Source organism: Loxodonta africana, chromosome 1 (assembly GCF_030014295.1).
Source record: "Loxodonta africana isolate mLoxAfr1 chromosome 1, mLoxAfr1.hap2, whole genome shotgun sequence".
NCBI classification, from domain to species: Eukaryota; Metazoa; Chordata; class Mammalia; order Proboscidea; family Elephantidae; genus Loxodonta; species Loxodonta africana.
Window position 1 is genome coordinate 115,720,425 of NC_087342.1, and position 11,462 is coordinate 115,731,886.

Consider the following 11,462-nt stretch of genomic DNA (forward strand, 5'->3'; position numbering starts at 1 on the left):
GGAGCTATTTCTGTGAGATTCAGTGAAACTCTGGGCACAAAAATTGTTGCCTCAGGCCTTTGAAATAAACTCTGTGGAAGTTGTGGGGAGGTCATTCTCTCACCCCTTTCTGTTGGATCTCAACATTACTCCGAATTCCTGGGGACTAGTAGCTTTGGGTACTGAGGGTGGTCACGAAATGCACCTCACAGATCTCCACTTACAGGAGGCATAATTGATCAAGGGCCCAGCTGCTGTGCTCTGAAATCCATCACCACATTTGGGCCAAGGCCACACTTCCTACAGGCTGTTCCCAGCCAAGGACTGAGGGCTGCTGAGCTACTAAAGCAGGACCATTCAAAGGAGACTCAGGGTTCCTCTGACAGGTGACTTTGGCTTGAGGACTCCCAAACAAACAACCTTGCTAGACCTTCCTTAGTCTACATGGCAGTCTAGGATGCTTCCACCTAACTCTCCTTCACTTAGGGTCACACTTGCTCTCACAGTCTTTCCCAGCTCCCTCCCCATTTTCTCTTGCAGGCACTTCCCCTAATAAAATCCTTGCACATTTAATCCTGTCTTGGCATCTGCTTCTTAGAAAACCCAGACTAACACAGAAACACTGGAGAAGAACACCACTGACAAGGACCTTGGGTGTCTCATGAATGGCCCCAGGAACAGAGTCAATGGTGAGTGTCCTTTAGGTAGCTTTGCAGGCTGTAGATATTAAACAAGAGAAACCAGAAGTGGAAGGTAAGAGGGGCACCCTCTATGGAACTTACTGAATCATTGTGCTTGCTATCTTCCATTTGATGCTTCAGATCTGCTCTCTCTCCTGCTCCGTGCCCTAGAGCATGGTCTGTGTAGAATGCACCAATGAGCTTCCTTGGCCATTGGCATCTGGTCGATTCCACCAATAGGAAGCACCACCGGGACACCAGGGAGGTGTGCGGAGGGGGAAAATTTGAGAAGGATGTTTTCTTCTAGTTCCATCCCTAACCCAGACCCTTACTAGATCTCAATTTCTGACAAGGGGCTCTCTCCATATAGTGCTCTCTCTTTCTCTTTCCATCTCCCCTGGGTTCTGGTAACCCTTCTTCTCTTTACCCCTTTAGTTCTAAGAGTGACAGCAGCTCCTACTGCTGCTAGCTTGTACATACTATACCTTGACCATACCTCTGAGAAATAGTGTCCCTTAATTAATTTTCCAGCCTGAATGTATCATCTGTTCCCTGCTGAAACCCAAACTAATATTTTAGTTTTAAGAGACAACTAAGTTCCCACCAGGGAAATGTAGAGCTCAAGGTCATCAAAATTTGGGGGCTTCTATAAATAGGGCCTCATCAGTATGTACAAGCCGGTGATGCCTGGCAACATTTGGGTTATATACATTCTACCCAACCAATGTCTCAAACTAGATGGCAAATTCCTTAAAGACCAGAATGATCTTTATCCTTTTGTATCTCTAAACATTTTCACTGTACCTTATATAGACACACAGTAAAAGGGACTGGGATGTCTTGTGACTCCACTAAGGGAAAAGCACTCTAGAGTAGGTGAGAGCAACAAAAGCCAAAACTAGGTTTTAAATGGAAACTAGGAATCCTCATGTATTTTTGTCATTTTATTATTATTATTTCTCCTTACTAAACTTGTGTTATTATGTCCTCTTCAACTTATAATCATATTTCTGATAGAAGGCCATCAGGGAGCAGGACGTTAGCATGCCCCTTCCCCAAAGAGCATGGGAGCTCTGGAGCAAGCTTTTCTCTTATTCTCCGGGTATATCTTCATCATCCTGATGGGAGTCCCAAAACCCAAAGCCCCTGGGGGCACAGGTGAAAATTGCACTTTGGGAAGAGTATTGAACTACAGGTAGCTAGCTTCTCACTCAGCTGATCAGAGCTTACTGGCTACTCTAGCATCATTTAGTTTGGGGACAAATGGTGCTATATATCTGTGGTGGATTGAATTGCGTCTCTCAAAAAATATACTGAAGTCCTAACCCCTGGTATCTGTAAACATGACTTGTTTGGAAATACGGTCTCTGAAGATGTTGTCAGTTAATTTAACATGAGGTTATACTGGAGTAGGGTGGGTCCTAATCCAATATGGGTGGTGTCCTTATAAAAGAGAAGAGATGGATAGAAGGAAGATGACCATGTAATGACTGGAGTTACGCTGCAAAGAAAAAGCAAAGGAATGCCTGAGACTGCCAGAAGCTGGAGAGACAAGAAAGGATCTTCCTCTAGAGACTTCAAGAGAACATGGCCCTGAAAAGACCCTGAATTCAGACTTTTAGCCTCTAGAACTGTGAGACAATAAATTTCTATTTTTTAAAACCACCCAGTTTGTGGAATTTTGTTAAGACAGCCCCCAGGAAACTAATACAATGCCTAATTCATCCCTGAGGGCATTATGGGATTTCAGTACTCAACATAGCGAAAGGTCATATTGATGACCCAGAATCATCAGGAAACTGTAAAACCACACTCACATCTAACTATAGAATGACCAACTGTCCAAATTTGCCTAGAGTAAACACACAGTCTTTCCCACAGCAGGGAACTTTTGATGCTAAAACAAGGAAAGTGCCAGACAAACCAGAATGGCTGGTCACTCTACATCTAAGAACACAAGGAAATGACTGTAATACACTTTAAACAGATTTTATTCCAGAAAAATTAAACGCTTTCTACAACCTTTGGCACTCAAAAGGGGTAAACTTTAACTGCTCATAAATATCACTTACGTGAATAACTCAATTCCTGACACATCAGATAAAATAGATGTTGCGATATCCGATTTTTTCCAGACCTCGGAAGCATTCTTTTCTTTGGATTTGTTGCATCTGTGAGAGGTGTGGGCAAAGCATCATGTGTCAGTTGCTACGTTACAGTACAGTTCCTCCTCCCTGGGTTCGGCAGAATTTAAAATAAATCGTACCAGCAGGGAGCAACAATACGAAAGCAATTAATTTTTTTCTAGTTTAATACCATGTTACTGTCCGAGTCCAAGAGCCCAACTGAGATTTCTGAAGTGTATCTCACACTTAGTTTTAAAATTATGAGTGACATTGAAGTCACACATTTCTACAGCCCAGTAGAATGTTTGCTTTAGCAGTGGAATATTATGATACTGTCAAGTTCTATATCTTAAAGAAAGCTATTTTAAAAATGGATGAAATTCTTGCCCTTTTTCTGGCAAATGCTATACGACTGATGGAACAGCATAAAGTCAAATACCTGACATGTGGGAGCTATAAGCAGCAAAACTGAGGGAAATCCAAAATCTAGAAATAAGATTATCTCCAGAGATAAAAGATGAAAACAACAAGTAATGGATCATATTGCTAAGCAAGACTTAAAGCTATTCTGATACCTAAAGAAAACAATTCAGATGGCCTATTTGTGAAGATGGGTAGTGTGGTGGTTTTAAAAAAAAAAAAAAGATCATAAATTCTTCGACAGTTATCTCATTGAAAGGTAGAGTCTATGATGCGTTCAAACTGTGGTGTTGTCAAAAAAATACTGAATATACTGAGAACTGCCCAAAGAACGAATAAATCAGTCTTACAAGAAATACAACTAGAATGTTCCTTAGAAGCAAGGATGGCAAGACTACAAATCCCTTACTTTGGACCCATCACCAGAAACGGCCACTCACTAGAAAAGAACATCAAGTATGATAAAGAGAAGAGTCAGCAAAAATGAGGGAAAGCCTCAGTAATACGGATTGACACAATAACTGCAATAATGGACTCAAGCATACCCACAATCACGAACATGGCACAGAGCTGGGCATCGTTTCATTCTGTTATACATAAGGTCTCCATGAATTGGGAGCTCACTGGACAGCAACTAATAACAACAAGAAAAATAGTGTCAAAGCATATATCATTTGCATTTAAAAAATGACAGCTTAGATTTGGCTAGTAGACATTCTTAAAAAATCTTCTGTGGTGGGGCCTGGGGGGAATATTCACAGATATTTATAGTATTAAAACCAAATAAAGAAACAAATTAAAGAGGGTCATTCATGGACCAATAATATCAATCTGTCATGAATCATGTTTGCAAGGCCTATTCAGTCATATTTAATTAACCCTAAGGAGATGCACAGGAACCCTGGTGGTGCAGTGGTTAAGCACTGGTCTGCTAATCAAAAGGTCAGTGGTTCAAACCCACCAGCAGCTCTGCTGGAGAAAGATGTGGCTGTCTGCTTCTGTATAGGGTTGTTATGAGTTGGAATTGACTCAACAGCAATGGGTTTTGGTTTAAGAAGATGCATAATCTAATTTTTTGTAGGAGTGAGGAGCTTTCTTTAAATGCTGAGTACTTGATAGTTTCTGTCCTTAGCTTTCAGTCACAGTAACCAAATGCTGGGTAACAAGGACAATCTCATTCAATGTCCTGCTATATACCCACTTAGTTGAATGTCTCCCCCATAACATTGTGGCTTCCACCAGAATAGGGACTGTCTTCGTTATCTAGTGCTGCTATAGCAGAAATACCACATGTGAGTGGCTTTAACAAACAAAAATTTATTTTCTAACAGCTTAGGAGGCTGGAAGTCCAAATTCAGGGCGCCTGCTCTAGGGGAAGGTTTTTACTCCCTGTTAGCTCTGGGGGAAGAAGGTCCTTGTTCCTTGGTTCCCTGGTGATCTTCATGTGGTCTGGCATTTATCATCCCCCATCTCTGCTTGCTTCTTTGAGCATAATTTGCTACGTTTGTATCTCAAAAGAGATTGACTTAAGACACACCCTACACTAATACTTCCTCATTAACATAGCAAAGAAAGCTGATTCCCAAATGGGACTATAAACACAGGTATAACCCCACCTTGCCATCGAGTTGATTCCAACTCATAGCGATCCTATAGGACAGAGTAGAACTGCCCATAGGGATTCCAAGGAGCAGCTGGTGGATTTCAACTGCCAACTTTTTGGTTAGCAGCCAAGCTCTTAACCACTGGACTGCCAGTGCTCCAACCACAGGTATAGGGGTTAGAATTCACAACACATATTTTTTGGTGACACAATTCTATCTATAACAAGGTCAGTGTCCATCTTGCTCACAGGGGCCAGCACATAGTAGCCGCTCAGTAAATATATATTGAATGAATAAGTTAATGAACATAACCAGTGTGCACTCATGTCAAATATTTTAATACAAATAACAGCCAGCTCCACCCACTCCTCCCCAAAACTGTAAGAAAATAGTTATAATTGGTTTTCTGTATCGGTATTGCCTGCCAAGATCAGTAGCACCACCCTTAAGAAATGAATGCTTCCCCCGTATATTTTAGATTTAGACATTGATATACCAAACATTTGAATGCCCAAAATAAGTTGTGCAAATGGGTTCAATACGAGATGGAAGTAGAACCTGAGAAGATTCAAAATAGACAAGACCTGGTCATTATAGAAGAATCTCTGATCTTTTAACATTTAAAAAGCAAGGAAACAAATAAACTTTAATCAGATAAGTTACTCACTAGATTATTTGAAGTTAAAGAAAATGCAACATAAGAGAAAGTAGAGTCCAAGCCCATGGGTAGCATGTTTTAGACCTGAAATTAAAAGCAGAGCTCCCTGTCCCAGTATCCTAATTTTAGACCAGTACCAAAAACAAAGCCCGTTGCCATGGAGTCAATTCCAACTCATAGTGATCCTATAGGACAGAGTAAAACTTCCCCATAGGGTTTCCAAGGCTATAATCTTTACAGAAGCAGCCTACCACATCTTTCTCCAGCGGAAGAGCTGGTGGGTTCAAACCACCAACCTTTTGGTTAGCGGCAAAGGGCTTGACCACTGTACCACCAGGGCTGTTTAGTTTTAAACAGTCCCTCAGAAATACACAATTTCTCTATAGTAGCCTGGTGATGCAATGGTTAAGCACTCAGCTGCTAACTGAAAAAGTTGGTGGTTTGAATTCGCCCAGTGGCTCCGTGTCAGAAAGACCTAATCTGCTTTCATAAAGATTACAGTCATGAAAACCCTATGAGGCCGTTCCACTCTGTCACATGGGACCTTTATGAGTCAGAATTGACTGGACAGCACCCAACAACAACAACAAACTTGACATGTAAACTTCTGAACAAAATCATCACTCTTCATTCAACAGAAACTTAGTTGGTGTATAAGGAAGGATGAAGAGCTCTGTGTGGCTCTGGGATCACCTAGGAGACTGAGAATACCAATGGACATGTAGGACTGGACCTATTTAGGAACAGCATTTTTGGCCATGCCAGGGAAATAACGATTTTATTTGACAGGCTTTGGAAAGCTGTCGATGTTTTAGGCCATCGAATGGCATAAACAGACACAAAAGGATATCTCTAGTGGCTGTGTGGGTTGGAGAAGGGGAAAATGGATGTAGGAAAGAGAAATTGAAGAAGTCTTAGTAGTGGTCCAAGGAAAATAGATTAATAGGAAAATGACAATAGCCTGAACTCCAGCGGCAGCCAGAGAAAGGAAGAAGAGAGAACAAATTCGAAAGGAATTTCTAAAACAGGTTCAAGAGGACTTGACCAATGTCAGAATATAACAGAGAGAGACATCAAAGATGAGTCTGAGGTTTTAGTTTGGGTAAGTAGATAAATGATGAAATTATGACTGAGATCTTGTGGTGGATGGCTGTTGATGCCCAGCTCAGATCCCTTCACCAGGCTGGTTTAACATCCTCCATCTGCAGTGAGTGTGGATTCCCTTATAGCCACACCACTCCCTCAGCAGAGGAAGCCACCTTGTCCAGAAATACCTGGAAGATTTCATCCTCCCCCCAGAGCAGCCTAAAGCCATTGCACTTCTAAGGTTGACATGACGTGGGACTGACTGATATGGAGTACAAAAGGCCCCTTTGTCTTAAACCTTACTAGCAGCATCCAAGTGCAACAATTGGCCTCTATTTGCCTGGAGCAACAGAGGACGAAGGAAACCCAAGAATCAGAGAAGCAACTGGAGTATAGCACTAGTAGCCTCTATGAACCACCTCTTTCTCTAACATGAGTCTAGAAGACCTGGATGGTGCCCAGTTATTATCACCGAACATTTCAATCAGAGACACAATATATGGATCCTGAGAGAAAGGGGGAAAAAAGTGGAATGGAACTTCAAATTTCCAAAGAATCCAGACTTACTGAACTCATTGAGGCTGAAGGAACCCCTGAGACTATTGCCCTGGGATACTATTCAAAGCCTGAAAGAAAAATATCCTCTGAAGTCATCTTTAAACAAAACAAAAAAAAAAGAGATTACCTCAAAAAGTAAAAAATGTTATCCTTAAGTATTGTGATTTTTTAAAAATATATATACATGAGACCAAAGGAACAACAATAACTCTGAAGCATAAGCGAGAAGTTTAGGAGGCAATGAGTCTAAAATTAATGGGGGTGAAACAATTACAGCAGAAATAACAAGAATGTTGACACAACGTGAAGACTGTAACTAATGTAACTGAATGATATATGCAGAAATTGTTGAATGGGAGCATGTTTTGATGTATGTATTTTCACCAAAACTAAAATAACATTTTAAAAAGGCCAGCCCCCTTGCCTCGAGGAGGAACAACTCTGTGATGCCAGAGCTCCCCGAGGGATCAGGCTGAGGCTAGACTTCAGCTAAACCACATCTTTGCTTGGCTTCCTCCCTGCCCCATCCCACTTCCCTCACTTCCTTTACGGATTATCTTCTAAAGTCACTTCCTCAATAAGCTACTTGCCCAAGAATTCTTTTCACATGCTTCTCTTTTGGGGAACCTGACTTAAGATAGATAACAAGGGATGACTTAGAGGGAAGATGACAATTCCAGTTTGAGATGCTTCCAGAGAGGCTAATATTTAAAAAAAGGAATCTGAAATCAGACAAACTTGGGTTCAAATGCAATCTCTACAATTTACTAGTCTTAGGGAAGCCTGGTGGCACAGTGGTTAAGAGCTACAGGTGCTACCCAAAAGTTGGAATCTAGCAGCTGCTCCTTGGACACCCTGTGGGGCAATTCTACTCTGTCCTATAGGGTCTTAGAGTCTTAGACAAGTTATTTAACCCTGACTGAGCCAGAAGTGTGCTGTCATATTGTCCTTGCCAGCACCACAGCTGAGTGGTACCTGGGGTAGTTGGAGACTGTCATGGATTGAATTGTGCCCTACCAAAATATCTGTCAACTTGGCTAGGTTCCCTTGTATGATTGTGTAATTGTCTACCATTTTATCATCTGATGTGATTTTCCTATGTGTTGTAAATCCCATCACTATGATATAATAGGATGGATTAGCAGCAGTTATATTGATGAGATCTACAAAGTTAGACAGTGTTTTAAGCCAATCTCTTTTGAGATATAAAGTCAGAAGTGTGCAGGAAGACATGGGAACCTTATACCACCAAGAAAGCAGCGCCGGAAAGAGTGTGCGTACTTGGACCTGAGATTCTTGGGCTGAGATGCTCCCAGACCAAGGGAAGACCGATGACAAGCACCTCCCTCCAGTGCCAACAGAGAGAGAAGCCCTTCCCCTAAAGCCAGTGCCCTGAATTCGGACTTCTAGCCTACTGTGCTGTGAGAGAGTAAACTTCTCTTAGTGAAAGCCCATCCACTTCTGGTATTTATGTTATAGCAGCAATAGATGACTAAGAGAGAGACCTCCTCCTTGGGCAGCTTTATCAGTTTACTTCAGGGAAAACTTCAAATATTATCATTTTCTATGTGTGCCTAAGGGTAAAAAAAAAAAAAAACTGGGGAAGCACTGATTAACCTCTCTGCGGCCCCAGTTTCCCATTTGTGAAATGGAAATTCTTATACTCTAACTCCATAGTATAATCACAAGGATAAGATAAGATAACCAATGTAATGCCTCCAAGGGTACCAACACCAAATGCCATGGAGTTAATTCCAACTCATGGCAATCCAGTGTGTGGCAGGGTGGAACTGTACTCCACAGAGTTTTCAATGGCTGATTTTGGGGAAGTAGATCACCTGGCCTTTCTTCCAAAGCATCTCTGGGTGGGCTCAAACCTCCAACCTTTGGGTTAGCAGCCAAGCGTGTTAACCATTTACACCATCCAGGGATCCTGCAGACAAGAGTCGTTGTTGTTGTTACTGTTGGGTGCTGTCAAGTTGATTCTGACTCACAGTGACCGCCCCATAGTGTTTTTTCCGCTGTAACTTTTATGGAGAGGCAGTGGGTTTAATCTTTATGGAAGCAGATCACCAAGCTTTTCTCCTGTGGAGCGGCTGGTAGTTTCGAACCACCGATCTCTCGGTGCACAGCCAAGTGCTTAACCATTGTCCCACCAGGGTTCCTCGAAGACAAGAGTAAGCCCCAATAAATGTGATTATCATCAGTGTTACAATCCAGGGGAGATGTCCAGGAGACATTGCTGCCCAGGGAAAGTCTGGACTGAAGACCCCAGTGGGGGCTATTGGGCTCCTGTCCAAAACTCATTCTTTTTTTCTCCCTTCTTGTTAAAGGGAATTAAGAAAGAGTGCCAACTGTGACAGAGCTTTGACTATTATCTCTGGGGCCTTCATGTATTTTTAACATGAAGCTGGAGGTGGAAGGATTGAGGAGAGGTAGGGGAAGAAGTGTGAAACTAGGCCCTTCTCTAACATTATTCTGCCCTCTCACTATTCTTGTAAGTGAGCTGTGCCCTTTATCCCAGAGCTTTGAAGGCACTGGGCATGCCTTATTTATAGACAACAACTGCTGCAGAACTTCAAAGGGGGCACGTAGCCAAGCCAGAGACGTGGAGGGAACACTCTGAAGTGCTAAGTTCTCAAAATCAGAATGGAAAGGATGTTACACTGAGGCTTCTGGGATCAAGCTCTGAACCATGCCAGGAATGCCCAATTGTCCCCCTGATGCAGTAGATGGCCAAAGTCCTTTATGTCAACCCCAGAATACAGCTTTCAGCCAAGGCAAGCCATACAAGTGGGCTTTACTTCACTTTCTGCTTCTGTCTGACACACTCTCACATTACCAGATTAATCCATGGCCTTTGGGGACCATGACTTCCAGAAAATAAATACCTAACTCTCACTTTAAATTCTTTAAAAATAAAAAGCTAGTGTGGTAGGTTGAATAATGGACCCCAGAGAGATCCACATCCTAATCCCCTGAATCTGTGGATATAGTACCTTATGAGGTAAAAGGAACTCTGCAGATGTGATTAAGTTAAGGATCTTGGGAGATGGAGAGGTTATTCTGGGTTATCCAGGTGGGCCAAAGCTACTCATGATGGTTCTCATAAGAGGGGGACAAGAGGACCTGAGCTAGTAGTGGATTACTTAAATTCTGAGTTACCTCTTTGACACTTCACATTCTCTCTCCTCCTGGCCCCTTTACAAGGACCCAGATTACTCAAAAAACAGGTGCTTAATTGAGGTTCAAATAAAATGTACATAAAAACGTTGGGGAAATATATCAGTTTGTGGGGATGGGTATACATTTGTACATACATGTGTAGAAAAGACTGGAAGGATATTCACATGGAAATGTTAAAAGTTAACCTTTGAGCAATAAGATTATGAGTCATTTTTATTGTCTTCATTTTGTTTACTTTGGTTTTCTCACTTTAAAACAAAAAGTGGTTTTTAAGTGATATCACATATGATAGCAATGTTATCTCTTTTTTTTTTTTTTTTGTAACTTTAAAAGATTTTGTTTTCTAGAAACTCCCAATGTTACTTCTCAAATTTAGGAAAATTGCATGAAGAATTTAGGATCTGACTGGACCCATTGCTGGGTTTGGGAGGGGGCAATACTGAGCCCTTGAAGATAAACACCAACCCAGACTGCTGTAGCAACATTGGTGAGGAACAGATAGCCACTCAAAAGCGAAGGCGTAACTAAGGTACAGCAAGTAGGGAGTATGCCCCAAGGCACCACTTGAGGAGGGACGCTAACGAGCAGGTTCTATTGACCATAGCAGTTTCCATCACCAGCCATGAGCAATCATTCACCAATTTAAAACTAATTTCCATAGGCGCTACTTTCTCCTTCCTCAAAATGTAAAATTTCAGGTACCTTAGTGCCCAACCTAGCCCAAAAAACCTTCCCACTAATCTACTTCACAGAGTGTACCATTAGAATAACTTCTTTCATTTGAAGGAATCATAAAAAAGTATGTTCTGTGAAACTCAGTAGCTCAGAACAGCAATCTGTGAAAAATAGTTTTGTGGTTGTCTTAGTTATCTAGTGCTGTTATAACAGAAATATCACAAGTGGATGGCTTCAACAAAGAGAAATTTATTCTCTCACAGTCTAAGAGGCTAGAAGTCCAAATTCAGTGCACCAGCTCCAGGGGAAGGCTTTCTCTGTCAGCTCTGGGAGAAGGTCCTTGTCATCAACCTTTCCCTCGTCTGGGATATTCTTAGCACAGGGACCCTGGGTGCAAAGGACAAGCTCTGCTCCTGGCACTACTTTCTTGGTGGTATGAGGTCTCTCTGTTTCTCTGCTTGCTTCTCTGTTTTATACCTCAAAAGAGATT